This window comes from Ochotona princeps, chromosome 9 (assembly GCF_030435755.1).
Source record: "Ochotona princeps isolate mOchPri1 chromosome 9, mOchPri1.hap1, whole genome shotgun sequence".
Classification (NCBI taxonomy): Eukaryota; Metazoa; Chordata; class Mammalia; order Lagomorpha; family Ochotonidae; genus Ochotona; species Ochotona princeps.
Window position 1 is genome coordinate 16,605,021 of NC_080840.1, and position 20,340 is coordinate 16,625,360.

The window sequence follows — 20,340 nt, forward strand, 5'->3', positions numbered from 1 at the left end:
GCACCAGGCAGGAGGGCCAGGGCTATGTGAACACACAGAGGATTAAGATTGACTCTCAACAAGGACAGTTGTTGTGGAGGAGACCATGTCCTATTATAATTGTCACTTGATTTGTTTTTCAGTTTTGTGGTCTGGTGGCCATTTCTTGGGTATTATTCCTCCACTTCATTTCAAAAGGGTGAGCCTTTTCCATTGTCCTGAAACCTGATTGCTGCCCCTTGAAATCGACCTTCTGTGCTCAGGGACTCAGAGCTTTTGGTACAGTTTGACCTCCCGGTGACTCACATTCTAACAGGCAGTAAGCAGGAATAATGATCATTGCAATAACAGCTTTTCTGCCAATGAGCCCTGTCATCTGAGAAGGTCCAGTCTAATGCACTTGAAAATAATACTTGAACACTGTATTCAGCTGTTTTCCAGGAGTATTCTTTGTGCAGTTTCACACATGGGTCACAGCCACAAAGTTCAACACAAAAGGAAAGAACAGTTCCCTGAAACTTAGAGTAGCAAAAAGCCCATCATTATTACAAACTGTGGTCCTTCTGTATCCCTCCTTGAGTGGAGGGAACCACGTGCCTGTGAATGATTAAACAGACAAGACAGAAAAGGGTGGTTTCTCAGTGCAGAGGCTGTACTGTGGAGGCCACGGGAGGCTTCCCAGCATTCACATCCCTGGACCTGCTAACCAGCTGAGGTGATCTCAGCCTCAGTGGTTAGGATATGTCTTCCTCATCTCTTTAAACACAGTGACTATGTTTAAAGGCATTGTCATTTGAAGAATTGAAAGGGTGTTGTGTCATTAGTAGTGACATTGGAATACTTACCAGCGATCTCATTTTATCATGTATAAATTATAACAATTACTAGGCATTCCTATGCAGCAGTAGTAAAGATGTATAAAAAAAAACTTTCTTGTTTTTATAATACTATTGTTGTTATGGCATATAAAATAATTATAATAAATGTCTCAAGTCTATGATGGTATGTATTCATAAAGATAATATTGATTTAGTGATAGTTGTTAGAGACAAGGATATCTGTTATTTCCTTCATCTATAAAGCCTATTTTAAATTATCATGTATCAAGTGCATGAGAGTAAATTCAAATTACAATTAGTTTGAATAAATATTTGATACTGAATCCTGTGGGAACATCTGAATGTTTTTTAGAAAGATGTTACAATGAAAGGCAAATCCTTCACACTACTTTCTTATCACAAATGTCACAGACTCCACTTGGTATTTGTGAATACATAAAGTGTGATCCTGTATACATTCTGTTGTAGTTTACCTCAAATTTCTGTTATTTGTCTTTTCCTATTTTGTTAAGTTTTAGGTTTTTGGATTACTAATAGCTCTGTGATGAACATGTACAGAATGTATTTAATTCTGAGTTTTTGGAAGTGACATTTCCATGAAATAAAAAAACAAAATAGTATAAAACAGCATTGCCTTCCTTTTCAAAATCTGATTCAATACGAATCCTGAAACCTTGACACTACTTAGGAGGCAAACGTAATATTTACGTTATTCATCTCGGTGAGAGAGTCTGAGGGCTTGAAGAGTAGCTCCTAAGAAATAATGAGCTCTTAGATAAATGAGTAGAGAAAGTTTTGTGCTAAGAAAGGAAAGGGAGAGTAAGAGAAGGGCTAAGGTTAATATTAATACAGTTTAGAGGGAGCGCAAGCCAGAGATTGGTCTAGAAAAGAAGCTTATCTCAGAGGAAGATGACAAGCAATTCTATCCCATAAGGCACCCAGTTGTGGATGGTTATAAGATTATGAGAGATGTTGAGATGATTTAGGTGTGGTCTGATGCAGAGAGCCTTCATATACAAAACGATAGAGAAGGCAACTAAGGCCGTGCCAGCCAACCTCTTCTTTCAATGACTGGGGAATCTGCAACCAACAGCATGAAAGAGGGCTTATCTGAAGCTACACTCACCACTAAGATAGAGAAATCATGTAAGAGTAGGATGATTTGGTGGTATTTCTTCTATCCAGTTCTTGGAAGCAATATATTTGTGTTTCTTTCAATTCTGGTGGTATTTCTTCACCCTCTCTACAGTATGAATTTGGTGTTGGGCCAATAGCTTCTGAGCTGCTCAGATTCCCTTGTCCTCCTTCATGGCCCTTGTACACGCTATGACACTTCTGTGCTGTTTTCCCACAGGAAAGCATGATGTGTCCTGCAGGCACACATGCATGTCATTGGAAAGCCTTCTCTGAGCAGAGCAATCTCAAATCTCTCAATTTCAGCCTCCATGACGGCCAAGTAATGCATCAGTACTAATCCCTACCATGAATTACAAAATGTGTCATGCCCCAAACATGTTTTCAAACTGTTTCTAGTTCATCTTTTAAAATTAGTTATCTATTGAGGTGTCTTCAGTGGTCCAGTTTCTGACAAGGGAAAGACATGCTGTGCTCTGCCTCTGTCTGCCGAGAGAAGCAGGAATAAACAGGAGCACAGCAGAACTGCAGAATCTTGTTTTTTGTCCCCTTCCTCAGACTTCTCATTACCTTGTTATCTCTGCAAATGATTTCGTGTAAATATTAAAAATGCAAGAACACAGCACAGCAAACACCTCAGCTGGGAGCTCTGACATTCAAGATCATTCTCAGATTTTACTCACTCCCGTTTAAGCTGCTTTCAAATGAGAACGTTTATATAGGTTTAGATGGCTGTGCCTCCCCACGGCGTTATTGGAGGAAAGGAAATTGGTAGTTGATGTATATTATGTGCTAGCCTGTTTCAGTCAGTGTGCTTTAAATAATCCCAAACCTGTGAGGCAAGCTTAGAGAATCTAAACACCTCTTCTAAGATCACTCCCCTTGGTAAGTTGCAAAATTAGAATTTGAACTTTCTGTTGCTGAAATTCAGCATTTCTACTAATCTGAGCTCAGGAAACATCTGTTCACCTGAGTAAGTAAGGCCTCCCAGAATTTGTGCTCCTAACTGGATCGGGGGTCAAAAAGCACAAGTTCAGAACTAACAGAGCAAGTAAAATAATTTGAGTCCTGTCTTAAAAATTAATAAAGCAAATACATGTATTGGAGCAGAACAGTGCTTATTAAAACATTCTGTTCTCTTCTGGTCTTCATTCCCTTGACATTAAAAGAAGAAAATCAGCAAGGAGTGATTCTCTCTCTCTTTTTCCTTCTATTCTTGACCATGAGGATTAATCCAGTCTCCCTAATTAGGTCCCTTGTTTTCTCTCCCATGCAATAATTCTTTCCTCACCCGCCTTTTTCTGCTGCTTTCTAATTTTGTTCTTTGACAATCCAAAGAACAGGTCCTCCTCCATAGATTTCAACCATCTTTTAAGGGACACACTAGGGGAAGACAGTATTCATGCACATGTACGCACACACACACACACACACACACACACAGGACAGAGAGCTGAACTTGCTTTGCACATTTCTAAACCACAAGCATTTTGGTCATCATGATGTAATTTAGTAGCAGCTTCTCAACAGCATGGATCAAATTTCATTTAGCATTGTATACTAAGAATGAATAATTTCATAAAGTTCACATTTCACTGCTATCACTTTAATTCACAGATCAGGATATCAAGAGCACACAATATGCATCTTGATGATGGCCAATGACTTTACTGATTTTAAAGTCTGTTGGTGACTGATCACCTCAGATCTGGTCTTCAGTTTACACACATGCTGCAAGGTGTTGCACTAGTATTTCCTCCATGTCTTTCAGTGATAAATCTACATTTTACCAGAAGAAACTGTAAACAATGGATAATAGAAAGAAGGGATTGTCCAGCAAAGCTGATAGTGCCATAAAGGGATAAAAGTTATGAAGCTAGGGCTGGAATCTCAATCAAGCACAAATGATATTATAGAAAAAATAGTCAACCATGGAAATGTTTCCACAGATACTATTCAAGAGGCCCTTGGAAGGCAACTAGAACTTAGTTAAGGTTATAAATCTGCAGCTAGAGGTGAAGAGAGTAGCTGTGATTAGAGGATGAAGGTGCACAGAGGAAGGAATGCCAGTGAAAATCCACGTGCAAGGGACACTCAGAGAAAACTGACATCAGTAAAAATGTAAAGGACAAAATGTTGCTAACTGCTCCAAACTTGCAAAGGGATATGATGATTTGTCATGACATAGAAACAATGCTTATTCTGAGTCACAAATTATTTGAGGCAGAGAGGGCAACAAACCCTATGGGAACTATTGCCGATCTGTTTTTACACATAATTTAGACATTGCTATGTGATTTTTAAAATTAAATTTGTATATGAATTTGAAAAGCAGAATGACAAAGACAGGGAGACAGTGAAACAAAGATAGAGCTCTTCCATGCCCTGCTTTTTCACTCCTCAAATGTCTGCAAAGCCAGGGATTGGCCAATGCATGAAAAGAATCAGGGGCTCCAAATACATGAGCTATCACCCGCCATCTCCACGGGTGCACATGAACAAGAAATTGGACAGGAGATGAAAACCAATTCAAAACCCAGCACTCCAACATAGAATGTGAGTGTACCACATGATGGTTTAATCCGATGTCCTGCACAATGCCAGTTCCCAATGTGGATAAGGCTTTTTATTCAATTCTTATTCATTTGAAAGACAGAGTGAATCAATGAGAGCACTTTTTAAAAATTTTCTGATTTGTTACTGAAATATGTATAACAGCTGGGACTGGGCCAAGGTCAAATACAAGTACTGGGAATTCAATCCAGGTCTTCTATATAAGTGACCAAAATCAATTACTTGAACCAATACCATTGTCTCCATAGGTTTGATTGGCAAGAAACTGGAGTCAAGAACTTGAGCCCAGAGTAGAACCAATGCCCCACGCTGTGGGACATAGGCATCTTAATCACTAGCTTAAAATCTGTTGCTGTTGAAACGTTTTTACAAATACAGAAAGCATTTTAATTCTCTTTTTGGAGTGCTCGGAATTGTAGATTATTGATTGAACATTAATTTTACTGGTTTTTCATTTTGTTATGATAGTAAGATAGATCTTAATAATTTGCTAAAAATCTTCAGGGATCAGGGAGCAGTCCTTATTTCCCCAACTGAGTATTAAGATAGTTAATATGGTTGCATTTTCATGGTCTCTTTTGTTATTCTGCAGTCTTGTGCAAAGGTAGGACTGCCCATTTTTCACTCTCCCTACCCTCTCCTCCACCTTGTTTGTATAATCTTCCTTCCTTTACCTGGCTAGTCTCTGTATCCACTGGTTCTTGGAGGCAGGCATCATTTTAGGTTATTTGTCTTCTTCAAATGTACTTCTCATTTGTTAGCAAGCACCATTAATTTTGTTTCAATAGTTTAAATGTTTTTATTCCTCTCCAATTCCGAGTAACATAGCTATACTCTAGTTCCATTGCCTAGTTGTATTAGACGAATCTCAAAGGTAAATGTACAATAGCCCTGGCCTGAACAAAGCAGACTGCTAGTAATCAAGATCTTGACAGTGTAATTAATGGAATGATATTTTTGGAGTCTGTAAATGCATCAACCTCATCATCTGCCGCAAAGGTCGGAATTACACACCCCTTCTCACAAGAGAAAATAGTTTCTGACCTGAGAAACTCCCATGGAAGAAGAGATCCTAATTGCACTGCTGTTCTGGCTGCCCATTGCTTACTTCCCGCCTTAAATCACAACTTCAACGGCATCCCCCTACCTGCCTGAATCACTTCTGAAAGGACCAAGATTGTGGAGAACCTGGCAACAGTTTGGGGATCTGGCCAATCAGCCTTTTACTACAAGTGTTCAAATGTGCCTGTTTGATTTTACCCCCGATTGTCTCCACTTCACTTTGCTTCTAGTAACGCAAAGCATTTTGAATTGAGAAGAGTGGGTAGTTGGGGGGCAGAGGCAGCTGTAGTGAAGGTATGAAAATATGCCCACATTTCTGCATGGCTTCCCAGTGCGATTGGGCAGTGTAGGTCACTCCCAGGAGGCTGGAAACATCAGAGCTGCCCCAGGAAGAGAGAGGTGGTCTGCAGAGATCCTCCTTGAGGGGAGATACATCCAGTGACACATGAGCCCACTTGTCTCTCTGATCAGGACTCTAGAACTTGAGGTAGAAAGTTTCCTGACCCTGGCTGTGGCTAACCTTGGTTTATTGGGTATTAGACACATTGCCCCACCTCTATAAAATGAATGTCACTCAGAAAAGCTGCTTAATTTTCATAAAGAAAAAAAATGATTTGTCCATTGATTTCTGCTATTTGATTTTTCTGATTATGTCCTGTTAGTAAGAGAGGAATTTCCTACCCTAAACATGATGTGAAAGCTAAGCACACAGAAGCCAGTACTGGACAGCTGAGAGTGATGCAAGATCATCAGTCACAGATCCTCAGAGCCCAGAGAGGGGGATGGTGCATGTCACGTAATCACACGTGGGCTTGCACTGGGGAGCAAAATGCAATAGCAGAGTCTGAAGGAAGCAGGCTTTATAGTAACAAGGAGGGAGGTGCTTACTGGTTTCCATGAGAAAATGTGATTTGCTTGCTTTAATAATTTTGTGGGTTGTTATGGAAGCAAAATCCATTATGTTGAGAACCAGGTGGAAAGCCGCTGTTCCAGTAGAACTAGCCATTTACGAGAAATCTTTCCCACTTGTTAGTAGGTTCCCACATGAGGGCTATGTGAGGTTCAAAGAGGTAATACAAGTCACATGGCTCAATGTCTGAGAATCCTGTTGACTATGGATCTGAGGTGAAGCTACTCAGGGAATGGCTTACAGAGGCAGACTCTGAGAAAAAAAAAATCTGGAAGAGAGCAATTGAGGCAGAAATACAGGGAAGAAGCTAAACCAAAACATAGCATCAGCTGAAATCTGAGGTCTACCTCATCCCCTGGGAGCTCGGGCGTGAGAATGGCTGCACAGAGCTCTCCACCCTAAGCAAAAGGTCCAGGATTCTGTCTACTCAAGTAAGCCGGCCACTGGCTAGGGGCTGCTTGGTGGCGGGAGGGGTAGTGTGGAAATTGGGGGTGGTGGTGGAGAGAGGCTAGTCCCGTCTGCCAAAGGCAGATCCCTAGAGAAGGTAAGGGCTATGCTACGAGTACTCAACACTAACATCAGCTGGGGCTGGGACATCTGACCTAATACAGGGAATTTTGCCTGGGACTAAGAGATTTTACCATGAGTACTGATGTGTTCCCCTAGGGACAAAATTTCAAGTTTTACATTGGATCTCTTAGTGGAAGCAAGATAAAGACAGTGGCTCATTTTGAGATGGGCTGAAAGAGCTGCCTCCTAGATGTTTACTTTTATTTACAGTTATATTCAATTTCCACAAACTCATGCTGGATTTATTTATGTCATATCATTCCACAATCACATCATAGAAATATTGTATCTTAGTGCTTTGAAATTCTCAGATGTCTTTTAAGAGTCCCTTTACATTCTTAAAATTTTGGTTTGAACTTTTATTGCTTTATTGCTATTATTATTATTATTCAAGATGAAGATATACACAAAGAGATAGAAAGTAGAGAGATCTTCCTTTCACTGATTCATTCCCAAGTGCTGTCAGTGGTACAAACTGGACCAGGTACCACAGACACTTAGTAAGCTTTCATTGTGGAAGAACTACTAAACACTACTTGTCAGCAATTTTATGTTAGTTGATCACAGTCATGTAAATATTTTATAGTAGGAATAACACTAAAAGTCACATTCCAGGGCCAGTGTCATGGCTCAACCTGCTAATCCCTTGCTTGCAAGTACCAATATCCCTTATCAGCACCAGTTAATGCACTGCCTGCTCTGGTCCCCATCCAGTTCCCTGCTTAGGGACTGAGAAAGCAGGGCAGGATGGCCTAAACAATGGGACCCTGTACCCTTGTGAGAGACCCAGAAGAAGCTCCTGGCTCCAGGCTTTGGATTGGCTCGTCTCCAGCCTTTATAGTCATTTGATGATCCTGTCACTATAGTTCAGCCATCTGAGTGTGTTGGGGATTTCTAGGGTAATGTGTGCAACCTGGCGAGATCAGCCATAGGAACAGAGGTTGAGGGTACTTGCTAGAGAGGAAAAACCAAAAAGTAAATCTTTGGGAAAATGAAGAGGAGTGAATAAAGACTGAAATTTTGGGAAATACCAGAACATGAAAAAGACCGCAATGTATTGGCTTCTAGTCATAATACATTGGCCAATACATCTTTCTAGCAAAAGAATGAACATTCTGCTCCTGCTGTGAGGTCTTCTAGAATAGCGTTTGCAATGATTGGTGCCGCACACTACTTTACTTTGACACACGAAGCATATAGTTGTATAGTTTGGCTAATACTCCAACCTTTTCCCTCTTTCCACATTTCCCCAGTGTCTCACTTCTGGTTCTGTTAGTTTCTGCTTTATTTCCAACATCACCTTGGGAAAACTACACTCTGCTTCTTCCAGATGCAGGTTTCCTGGAATTTTTAGTTTACCTAGAGGGCAACTTTATATTTCATACCTTACTTGTGTGAAAATAAGGAAAATGCAAAGAAACCCAAATGGATTCTTTTCAGAGGGACTGAAAAAAAAAAAAAAACCCGCAGTGGAGGCCTTTCTAGGCATGTCTGAGTATTCCACATTACCTTCAGGAGAACACTTTTCTGTGCCCAGATCCTTCAACACTAAAACTATGGTCAACCAAGTCAGTGTGCAAGAACACACAACTGCCACTGATATCTGTGTAAATGTGGGGTTGGGGCACTGTGTACATTTTAGAGTATGTGTTTGCCCGCTGTACAATATAATCAGTCATATCTTAGCTGTTGAAATAAGCAGCAAGCATGTTGGCTAAGGTAAATTTAAGAAATGAGGTTGGAGTCTAGAAAATAGAAGAACTCATTGATGGATAGAGGAGTAGACCGAGAAGGGTTGATTTTGAATGTGTATGGATTTTGTACACTTAACTTGGGTTTTAATAACCACTCTGTTCCCTAGTTGTCGGAGACCTTTGATAAGTTTCTTTAAACATCAATGCTTGTGTCTGTAGCCAAAAAAAGACACTAATAACTATCTCAAGAGAATTTAAAAAGCAGAAGTGAAGTCCTCCATGTGCTGCGTTTGGCACAATGTGAGCACAGAACATACAGTGAATTCTTGCCTCAGGTGAGGACAGTCAGCTCTCTGGCTTACACAGGTTATTAGAAAGGTAACACTCACTCCACAGGAGAACTTTCAAAGCAGAATTTGTATGAACGCCTTTCGTGATCCTTGCATTTGGATGCTACTTCTTGCTAAAAATATGTAGTGCCTTAGAGTCATCTAGCTTTGTAATTTTTACTTTATTCCTACTTCTATTTTCTGGTGAAAAATGACCATTGCATTGTAGTCTCCTCATCATGTGTCTTTTAAGGCCATTTTAACCAAGAGAGTGAATGCCCACATGTGGACTACGTGTCTTCAATGCCTCCCTATAAATTATAAAAACATCTTACAAAAGCTTATATAAGCGTGGTTAAATAAGACCACTATAACTAACAATGCAAAAATAGATTGTTAACAAATATTTAGAGGCTGGGACAGTAGTTCACTTGGCTAATTCTCTGCCTGCAAGTTCCAGTACCTCGTATGGGAACCTGTTCACATTCTAGCTGTTCGGCGTCCCATCCAGCTCTCTGCTCATGGCATGGGAAAGCAGTAGAGGACAGTCAAAAATTTGGAAGACTTGGAAGAAGCTCCTGGCTTCAGGCCTGAGCAGGTCTGGCCATTCCAACCATCTGGGGACTGAACCAGAGGATGAAAGATCTGTCTGTCTCTCCTTTCTGTAAAATCTGCCTTTCCAATAAAAATAAAGTTTAAAAACTGAAATATTTAAATAATTTATTCTTAATTCCTACTTTTTGATGGACAGATGTCAGTAGTTGAACTTGCAGGAAATTAGGGGATACTGGTAACTTTTACTGAGACTAACATTAATATGTATTGTGATTTTTTTTCTTATGCTTTCTGAATCTTAAACTTGAGTTATGGCAAGCAAGAACTTTGCTGGGTTTTTTTTTTAACCTTTTGAAGCAGACAGATTTCTGAAAGCTCCACCATGAATCACAATGTTGTCTGAAGAACTGTAGGAATCAGCTGCTCCTGGTATTATTCCCCAAGTTGACATTCTGCACCCCAAGCTTCAAAGCAGTAGAACAAGCAGTCACTAGGCTGAAATGTTACGTTAGTCAGAGTCCAGCGGCCATAAAACCAAATGGAACTATCACTAGAAGATGATTTAGCAGCTAACCATTTTTCTGTTTTTAAGCAAGCACATTATTTTTAGAAACAAACATATGGTCAGTCATTTGCTTATCTACCTGATAACTATTATTCAGCACCTATAATTCATTCATTTGATGAATGACTATACCAAGTACCAGCAGCATTCCAAGCAGGTAAATACTTGGACTGTTACGATGGTGACTAAGTCAGACCAATTTGTTGCTATGCTGGAGTTCACTTGCTTCCCAAAAGATGCATATTATGTAAGAAAAGAAACAACTTAGTGATATATGCTGTAAAGGGAATCAGTGAGTTAGATATAACGGAGAAGGAAGTCATTCTGGGCATTTTTATAAATAATAAGGTTGAGTTAGAGATAAAAAGATATTCTCAGAGAACTCACAAATGAAGAAGAAAAACATGGAAACTCAGAGTTTCAAATAGAGAATACCATGTGCTGCACTATATGTATTCAACTAGTGATAACTGGTAGAAAGGAATCAACTAACTTGGCCTTTGAGGCTAAGAAAGGTCTCCAGCTGAATCTCTAAGATCAAGTACAAGAAGACTTTCTGATTTTAGGATTAGCATGTACAAAAGAGTAAAGGCATGGACTCTATGGCTTCATGTAAGAATCGCCATTCGTCTCGGATGCCTGGAGCACTGGAATATATATATCAGAAGGTGATATTGTCTTCCTTAGCAGTTCTGCCTTCACTCCTGGCTGCTGTATTCTATTTTGGATTTCTTTGACAATTCCTTAGCAATGTATGAGAGTTTACTTTGGTTTACATGTGCGCTCTCCTTAGTCTAAATGGATTCTCTCTCTTCTTTTCCCTTCAGCCTGCCCGGTTGCACGCATCATCCTTCACAGTGTCAGAAAATAGCTCTAGTCTCACAGAACTTGGTAACTGGCAATGAGTTTTGAGTAGGGAAGGAGATTGGGTGTGTTGTGCCAACCACAGTTTATCAAAAGACCCTTGTACCAAAATGTGTAAGGATGTTGAATGACATATATCCCTCTGGAAAATAATTCAACAGTATTTTTAAGTGCCTACTACTAGGGCAAATGCTCCTTCTACTATACTGCTAGTATTTGTGAGCTTTACAAGTTCATTCAATTTTTACCAAGTATATATAAATGTGAAAGCTCAGGAGTCCATTTCTTATAAAAAAATCATGTTGGTGTTTATGAAATACAGTGTCACCTTTCATGTAGGGGCTACAACAGTGTGCAATGAACACCCCCATGTTCCCTCCCATAGGAATATTCTTTTTTATTTATTATTTTTAATTCATTAATTACATTGTATTATGTGACACAGTTTCATAGGTACTTGGATTCTCCCCACCCCTCCCCAAACTCTCCCACCATGGTGGATTCCTCCATCTTGTTGCATAACCACAGTTCAAGTTCAGTTGAGATTCCCCCATTGCAAGCATATACCAAACATAGAGTCCAGCATCTTATTGTCCAGTCAAGTTCAACGGCTTCTTAGGTATACCCTTTCTGGTCTGAAGACAGAGCCAGCAGAGTATCATCGTGATCAATTAAAAGCTCCAACATACCATCAGCAAAAATTTACATCATTATGGAATTAATTGACATAGTAATGAGTAACCAATATGGTAAAAGTAAATGCGAGTTCCCAGCCACCTTCTGTGACCACCTCATTGACATTTCAATTTTAGTTTATACACAATATATAACATACATAACATAACATGCTATACATAACATCATATCATCTTAAATTAAGGCAGACATGTGGTGTTTAACCTTTTGGGATTGGCTCATTTCCCTTAGCATTATGATTTCCAGTTTGGCCATAGGAATATTCTTATTGGGTGTCACAGCTCTAAGAATTATACAAGTAACGTTGGCTTGGTGTTTGTGGAATGATTTCCAGTATGTTATTTTCTTTAGCACTCATACAACTCAGTGATTTAACCACCAGAGAGCCGTACACTAGATGAGTATAAGTATTCTTACAAGGTTATGTGCTGCAGAAACTGATACCCTTCTGGGAAGAACACAAGAATTGTGGCTGATGTTGTGTATGCTTCACTGTCATCATTGTGCAAAGTGCTTATCGGAATGCCTCCAGCCCAAAAAGAGTGTGGCTACTGAAAATAAGATGCACTCTTGGAATTGTGCTGACATGAAAGCAGATCTGACATTTGATTTTTCATTTTACAAAAATGAATTCATGGCCTGCAATTTTAGATTTTTGTTGTTTTGTGTGTTCATTATTTTGTTTCAAAAACTGGATTATAAAATTAAGTCAATTTTAAGTATTGTATCGTGTAATAACCCCTAAAATCACCAGCTGCCAGTACTCTCTACCTCACCATTCCACCCTCATGGACAAGGTCCTGTTAAATACTTGCTTTGGGCTCAGGTATTTGGTACAGTGATTGAGATTCCATTGGGGACTCTGCATTCCTTATATGGTGCCTGCAGATCCAGCCTCTGTGCTGCTTCCCCTCCATCTTCCTGAATGTACGTTCTGGAAGGCAGCAGGAGCTTACTCAAGTAATCGAGTCCCTACCACGCACTTGGAAGAACACGATGGAGTTCTAGGATCCTGGCTTTGGCATGACCTGGTCCTGCCTACTTTGAGTATCTGGGGAGTAAACAAAAAAATTGAAGGTTTCTGTCTCTGTGTGTGTGTGTTTGTGTGTTCACATATTCATGTTTGTGCATGCATACTTTAAGTAAAATTATAAGTAGAAATTTAGGAAGAAAAGTTTCTTAGAATCATGCCAGAGTTGGCCATCTGACTTGCATAACTGAGGTCTGTTTCCTGCAAGAACATGTGATAGGAAGTGTTTAGGCAGTACTTGTGTATCAAATGATAAACTGCAGAGGATAATGTGAATTTAGTTAAGAAAGAAATTGGTAGGTAAAGAAAAAATACAAAGGAAAGGGAAGGAAAAGAAGCAGAATGGAAAGGGAAAGGGAAGGGAAGGGAAAAGGAAGGAAAGGAAAGGGAGATGAAACATGTTGTCTATAATTATTTTACTCCCATTAAATTTAAACCAGCTTATGTTGTTCAAATGATAAATATAACATTTGGACTCGAAGAGACTGACTTGAAATCTTTCATCCTTGACCTTGGACTGCTCACTTGGATCTCTGATGAATGGTATATGATTCCTGGAAATATGATAATGCCACTTGCATGTTCTGCTTTCACTTACTTTGCCGTTCAATCCAATAAATCCTTCATGTGAGCAGAAAGGCAAATCAGTCACCATGAAGTCCATGGGTCCTGCAAAGAGATGTTTTTCCTTCCCTGAATTTTTCATGAAGCCCCGTAATCATTGTCTTCCCCAATGGCTACTTTGAACAAGATGGGTTCTGTGTGTGCTGCAGCACTGACACCAAGCTGTTGACCTTTGTATTCAAGAGGCCCTCAGCTGCTGCTCTGACCCAAGCTTATGCATATTGTGGGCTCCACCATGTCAGTTCTCGGATCTGATACTAATGTGCAGCTAATGAGTTGCATGGTGTACATATTAACTTTGGCTCCGGCAGTGCTGACGCCAGATGCATAGTGAGACCCTCAGTGTGCTGGCATCTTAATAGACGTGAGCAGAGATATACTGCAGATTGGCTGTGTCATGGCCCATGGGATGTAATAAGCAATCAGGAGGTGGAAAAAAAACATGCCATTGTCTTATACCTCCTCTTAAATAAAAAAGAAAATGCCTGCACATCAGAGAGATGCTTTATGAACTGTGAAATAGGAAGGAAAGTTGAAATGTTTGAAGAGTCAGGTAATGGATTTTATTACCAAAAAGAAATAGACATATAATCTTGCTGTTGGCTAGCAGTAGATTTAAGACCTCAAGGCACAGCCACGTGGCACTGACCACAAGGACATTGTTGACATTTCAAGGCAGTGTTGTGTTATCTTTTTTTAAGAGGTGGCAGGCCAGAGCCAAGGCACAGAAGGACATGCCACTCTAGCCTTTGGAAGGCTGTTTCCAAATGGGAGTTGTGTAAGCAATGTCTACCAGGACATTCGGGGAGATGTAATATGTTTTCTGAAAAGGAATTGTGTCAATTATGTTACTGTGCTCAGGGTTCAGAGCTCTGTTCCTCACCCTTGGTTTAAGGCACATTGCTTGAAATGATTAAAATATTGAGATACTTGATGGTGAGCTCAGCTAAAATACTAAGGTTGCCTACTCAACTTTAAACAAACTCTTCAGTTTTCCCCAACTGTTCTTATTATAAATGAGACAAAAAAGACTCAGAAAAACAAATGATTTTGCAATCTACTGTCTTGTGTCCTGTAAGCATTTACTCATATAAGAAAGAAGGTTGGAGAAGGCTTTGTTGCATGTTGGGTAAATCCACCACCTATGATACCTGCTTCCCTAAGGGTGCAGGTTCTAGTCCCGGTTGCTCCACATCTGATTCAGCTCCCTACTAATGTGCCTGGGGAGGCAGCAGAAGATGGCCCAAGTACTTAGGTCCCTGCACCCATGTGGGAGACCTGGGTGGAATTCTAGGCTCTGAGAGCCCCTGTGAATGTACGATGTTTTGTTTAAGGGAAAACACAGATTGAGTTTCTAGCACCTGGCTCTATGCAAGCTGTTGTATTTGGGGAATGGACTAATGGATGGAAGGTGTGTCTCTCTCCCCCACCCCTACCACCACTGCCTTGTACATGTGTGCTCATGTGTGTGTTTTCCTATACCTTTCAAATAAATTAACAAATAATAACAAAAAGAGAGCATGGAATATGGAACAAGTTCCCATGTTTATCATTCACAAGACATGTGATCTGGGAAAATTACTTCAATGTTCTAAGCTCCAGCTTTCTTTGAAAGGGGTATAATAGCTACTTTGCAAAGATTTTTGTGTCCATTATGTATGTATGCAATGCGCTTGTCACTTCATCTGATATAATAAGATCTCATTCACAGTAATAGCTACTGGCATTGTTATGGTGAGGACCACTATGCAAAGTGGAAACATCAATTAAACATGATCATTCCCCAGAATGCACATTGTCCAGTGCCAGAGTTAAATTTGAGCAATTAACTGCAGGCATCATGATAAGCACTGCAGGGAGGCATGAAGAAAATCAAACAGAAGCTCTGCGATGCACTCTGATTTCAGAGGCCCAGAAGGGCCCTGCAGTGAAAACATTTGGCTAACCCAGAAGGATATTGGCTGTCTTTTAGGTGAAACTCAACCTTTGTGAGGCACAGAACAAAGCAATCCCAGGAGTACTGGCTCCTGTCACCTCACGTTTCAAAAGTGATTATTCTTTCTCACTTAAATGTCATCATATATTATTGTAGGAAGCATGGAAAAATAATGCTATCAGTATTCTGAAATGCAGTTCTAGTTTACTAACTGATTTTTTTAGCTGTTCACTAGTATTTGCAGGCTAGATTTTGCTGCTGCTGATGGTATAATTGGCTGCCAGGTGGCCAAAAGTGATCGCAAACAAGGACCTAATCAATTCTAGGTTTCCTGATAAATAAGACTAATAAAAGCCACTCATTGCTTTCATAAGCTCTCTAGTAAGTATTTTCAAGAAAATGTGTGCTGAGTGACTTAGCCATTCACACATTCTAAACACAATAATTAACTGGAATAGTCAACCTCCTGGAGAATCCCTAAGGAAAGGGAAAGTTTCGTGCGAAAAGCATGGATTTAGCAAATCTCAGTATGGCACCGTTCATAGTAGTACATGTTCACAAAGAGCATGCCAGCATTTCAGGTGTTTCCAACAAAGTCCAAGAGTGGCCAGTGCCACTGGAGTTTTGTCTGCCCAGACGTGCAATAAGCAGTGATGAAGTGAGCCAAGGTTCATTTCTTTATCTCTCAGGCAGAAAGGGGAAATAATGATAAAATTAATATGGTTTCCTATTTGTGTACTTGATGGTACTTTTATTGCTTTTAAACTATTAGCACATGCTTATTATAAAAATGTTGCCTGTTTAGTTTTTCAGTGTTTTGGTGGATTTTGGCAAAGGTGGCTGTGCAGGACCAGGCAGTTTTCCCCAGAGAGATCCTACGGAGAGCAGGTTACTAAACGTTCCAGCTGACTGGGTGGAAGGCACTCTGCTCTTGGCCGGAGCAGCATCTTCTGATGGCTAAAAATGCCCTGCCGCAGCCCCTGCCGCCTCCTGGCGGGACACTCAGAATGCTCTGATGTCGTTTCATCACCAGTATAGGACAAGTTTCAGCATGGAGCTAAGCTCCTGGTCTGCTGCTTAGCTGCTTTTAGTTTAACACACGTTTCACACAGGAGAAAAGCTGCCAGTTCTGCACTACGGTTTTTCCTGTGTTAGAATTCTTGGTTTTCCTTTTTCTTTTTTATTGTATCTATGCAGTTTTTTCTTCTACTGTATTTATTATTTTGACCATAATCATTTTTGTTACTTTTAATTTCTACTTATTTTGAAATAAGACAGTATACAGGGTACTTTATATGTTTATTTTTTACCTACCTGAAAGACAGAATGACAAAGAACTCTCCCAAAACCACTGGTTTACTTCCCAAATGCCTGAAAAAGCCAGAGCAGCCCCAGGCCAAAGCTAAGAGCCAGGAACTCTGTCTTGGTTTCTCTTTGGGAGACAAGCATCCAAGCAGTTGAACTTCATCACCCGGCTCCCATAATATCTTAGCAGGAAGCTGGCTCAGAAATGGAGTAGCTGAGATGTGAACTGAGTCCTTACATGTCACTTTTACATTTCACTTTTACATTTCACTTTTCCTCTGTTGGAGCATTGTTATAGGTTGCTGAAAGAAACTTGAATCCCATAGAACTTCTGGGTTACCTGGGACCTAACGGATACAGCATTTAAGCCTGGGAGCATAGAACAACAGAGCCCACCTGCCTTCATTACATATCCTATACATCCGTGGTTCTCAACTTTTACTGGCATTGCTCTCACCTGTAGCTCTTGATTTGGTTGAGTAAGTAGATCTGGAACATTGGAGGGAGACTCTGAAAATTAACACATTCAGCTAACTCCCAGACAGTTCCGATGGTGTTGGATCCAAATCACCATTTGAGAAAGGCTGCTTTAGAATGGTGTTTCTCCAAAAGACTGGTGATGACTGGGAAGTAAATACAGAAGAATTCAGGATTTCTTCTGAGGAAGATGAAAATGTTCCAAGCTTTAATTTTGATAGTAGCTCTACCATTCTGGGAATAAAAGAAAAATAAGAGAGTTATGTACTTTAAATGAAAGAACTTGTGGTATATAAATTATGTAGCCTTAGATCTGGCTCTAGGTGCTGTAATTTATTAGGAGGTATTGAAATTAATTTGATGAGTTATGAATATTTTTCTTGGAAAGCAGCAGAATGTATATTAAAAAGTATATTGGTCAGCATTCCCTAGAAACATGGAAGCAATACACTATGTGTGTACAGATAGGCAGAGATTGTCAGCAGTTGGCTCATGTGGTTAGAGAAATTGGCAAGTCTGAAATCTTCAGTGGAAACTGGCAACCTGAAAAATATGGCAAAAGCTGAAACTGCTGAAGTGACTCCAGAGGCAGCGTGAATATAGAATTTCTTCCTCTTGCAGGAATCTCTGTCTTTTCTCTAGTTCTGTAATGGATGGGATACAGGATGCAGCCTGTTCCACTGTGGAAGGGTGATTGCTGTGTGCAGGCTACTGACTCAAACATCAGTCTCCTTTCTTTTTTTTCTTTTTCTTTTTTTTTTTTTTTTTATCTTAGGAGGTTTATTCGAACGGGGCAGGAACAGGGTAGAGGTGGTGAAGATCAGGAAAGAAGGGGAGAAAGGAGAGAGGAAAGAGAGAGGGAGAGACCAGAGAGACTAGAGAGGGAGGGATAAGAGAGACCAGAGAGCGGGCCACACCTGGGGGGACCTTTCTGTCTGCCAGGTGTAGGGGGCAGGGATTGGGAGGGATTGAGGCCAGGCCCCCAGGGGATTGGTGCCTGCAGGTGAATGCCTAGGGATGATTGGTGAGTGGGCGGGGTTGGGGAGGGGGCTGGAAGATTGGGGTGGGATGGGATTCAGGTGGAATGCCAGGTTACATCCGATTGGTGGATAGCTAGGCCGGCGGGAATTTCGTGAGCTGTGAGGAAAAAGGAATGGCGCCGGGTCCAGGGAGGGACATTGGAATAACTCCTTACATTCCTCCCTTTTGTTATATATAAAGGAAGAGGGGCATTGTTCTCTATGGCTTCTAGGAGCTGGTTTCCCTTGGCAGTGGTTGCAGCCTGGTGGGAAGAATTGGAGATGGAGGGACGCTTCTAGTCCTGCAAAAGAAACTGGTTAATGGTTTGATTAAAAAAATTTTACATTTAAGTGGATGGAAATGGAGGGAAGGGTTATTAAGAGTTATTATTGAAAAGAGGGCTTGAGTTGATTTTCTCTTAGCCAGACCTTCTTGTACTCTATTCTTCATCACTCCTGAATGGTCAGCATAGACAGGGTAGCTTCACCAGGAACCAGAGACCCTGACTACCTATCATCCTATCTAACTTCTCAGATTTCCAAACAGAGGAGTGAACAGGGATAAAGGGACGACGACCGCTCTAGCTTCTTCGAGCTGAAAGGGGGCGTTTTTGAGTAACTGCAGGAGTTGGGGGTTTTAGAGGTTCCTGGTAGAAGGTAGAAGTCATCAGATGTCTGAAGTACTGCCTGGCACTTGAAGGTTTTTCTTTGTTGAAGTCTAGATAAGAAAACATATCCAGGGCCCGGCGGTGTGGCCTAGCGGCTAAAGTCCTCGCCTTGAAAGCCCCGGGATCCCATATGGGCGCCGGTTCTAATCCCGGCAGCGCCACTTCCCATCCAGCTCCCTGCTTGTGGCCTGGGAAAGCAGTCAAGGACGGCCCAATGCATTGGGACACTGCACCCGCGTGGGAGACCCGGAAGAGGTTCCAGGTTCCCGGCTTCAGATCGGCGCAGTACCGGCCCGTTGCGGCTCACTTGGGGAGTGAGGCATCGGATGGAAGATCTTCCTCTCTGTCTCTCCTCCTCTGTATATCTGACTGTAATAAAATGAATAAATCTTAAAAAAAAAAAAAGAAAACATATCCATAATTATCATCTTTCCCAACCTAGCAGGTCATGAGTTCAGTTAGAAACCCAGTTGGAATACTTGGGCTTTCAAGCTTAGATATAAAAGAATTGTCAGGTTTCATACTTTGTCAGAGTAAACATTAGTTTAAAATGATGGACTAGATTTATATCAGTTTAACTTAACTACTTCAAGTCCCAAATTTTGAAACATACCCAATGAGTGCAATGGAACACATGAAACCTTTTGGGTTGTATGAAATTGTTATCTGAAACAATGAAAGGATTAGTGTATGGCATCAGAATAGAAACCCATCACAAGACAGGTAAATGCAAGCTGACTCCTTGAGTAACTTAACAATTATTGCATTTGATATTTATAGTAACTTTGAATCTAGCTAGGAAGCAGGCAAGTGCTAGATTTAACAATTATACTTTACCAATTGTTGTAAGCCCTAAGAGTTTCAGGAAGACATCTATAGCCTAGAACATAAAGCACAGCACTCAAAACATTCTGTTACTAGTCACACTGTAGATGGCACAATATTTAAAATAGTTTTCATGTACAATAACCCAGCAGTTTATAGTATTCCAACAAGATTTTACAGAAGTTTATACACTTTAAGGCAGAGGCAAGCAATCTACTAATTTATAGGCTAACAAGTCATGTACTGGCAATTGAACACAAGAATCTTAAATAGGTAAGCTGAGAAATCACAAATAACTTGGCAAATGATGAGCAAGGCATGAAATCTGCCTTAGGGCAGTGAGGGTATCCTACCTAAGTGAAGTCTAGCAAAAACTGAAGAGGGAGATGGCAAACATGTCTATCAGGAGCCTGGTCATTGTGACAGGCTGAATAGTTACAGGTTAACTAAGTTTTCCCTAGGAATGCTTCTTTTCTGAGCTTCTAGATTAGTCTGTCATCTAAGCTAATCTGGGGCTCCTGAGAGACTCTGATGGTCACTGTAAGAGAGGGAAGAAGTCAAAGCCAGCTAGGACAGAGAAGGCAGTGTCCAGATGGAAACTTAGTTTCCCTTCCACTGTGAGAACCACCTGGAGCTCTTGGGTGCTGTTCTGAGCTGTCACCAAAGTCCGTGGATGGCCTTGAGC

General features: G+C 40.6%; 1 protein-coding gene across 2 annotated transcripts in view; it reads left to right on the forward strand.

The window, feature by feature from the left end:
- SNTB1 (syntrophin beta 1) overlaps window positions 1-20,340 on the forward strand; it is a 228,937-nt gene that overhangs the window by 147,490 nt on the left and 61,107 nt on the right. The window lies entirely within an intron of this gene.